This window comes from Acartia tonsa, chromosome 1 (assembly GCF_053477335.1).
Source record: "Acartia tonsa isolate MP-2025a chromosome 1, ASM5347733v1, whole genome shotgun sequence".
NCBI classification, from domain to species: domain Eukaryota; kingdom Metazoa; phylum Arthropoda; class Copepoda; order Calanoida; family Acartiidae; genus Acartia; species Acartia tonsa.
In genome coordinates, this window is record NC_137260.1 from 32,463,409 (window position 1) to 32,464,276 (window position 868).

Below are 868 nucleotides of genomic sequence, written 5' to 3' on the forward strand. Positions count from 1 at the left end.
AATTGAAACATATGTGGATGATGTTTTAAAAAATATGACTATTAACATAGTAAAAATTTACAATTTGAAATTTTCAGATGAAAAAATGACACGAGTAGAAGGAACTAATGACTACTCAATTGTTTCAAAACTATCCGCTACTGTGGCGGATTTTTTTCACGATGATTTCTTGTCAGAAATGGTTGATAAGCCAAGGTCGCGAGCCCCCTTGATTAATTGGGGTTATTACATACGATACAAATCGTTAGAAATGACGTTTGAAAAAGCTGTCCAGTATTTATCCAGTAAAGGATCTCCATTTCAGGAAGGCAAGTTTATAATCATTGTCCGTCAAGGTCATATACATATTAATGAGAATGGTAATCTGAATGACAATTGAGTTGTAGTACTGTTATTTTTTCAATTGTTCGAAGTTGAAATTTGTTTTGATAATACCTATCAATCAACGTTAATTCATATTTGCTACTTTTTTTTTGTCTTGAGTCTAACTTTTTATTGGTGCCTCTTCAATTTCTGTTATAAATGATTATTAAATTGCCCAACAAACACAGATCTTATCTATTGGAGCGGGATTTGACACAACATATTTCAATGTTCAACAAAAGTACAAACCAGAAAATCTAGTTTTCTTTGAAATCGACCTTCCCTCAAATGTGGAGAGGAAAGTAAAGCTCATCTTCAATAGGAATGTGTTATTTTTGTTAATTTACGAAATTCACTTTATTCCTTTTTAGGATTTTATGTCAAAATCTTTCTGCTTAAAATATAAGTTCTTGACCCTAAATCATTTTTAAAAATTTGTAGCTATCTTATTTACCTACTTAAATAATTCTGTTTAATTTTTTAAAGTTGCTATTTTTTTAATTAA

General features: G+C 29.5%; 1 long non-coding RNA gene across 1 annotated transcript; it reads left to right on the forward strand.

Annotated features, from left to right (window-relative positions):
* The first annotated feature begins 75 nt into the window (after nt 1-75).
* Nucleotides 76-784, forward strand: LOC145330320 (uncharacterized). The gene is made up of 2 exons (XR_013883370.1): nt 76-308; nt 552-784. It is a non-coding gene; the product is annotated as an uncharacterized LOC145330320 (long non-coding RNA).
* Nucleotides 785-868: the final 84 nt, after the last annotated feature.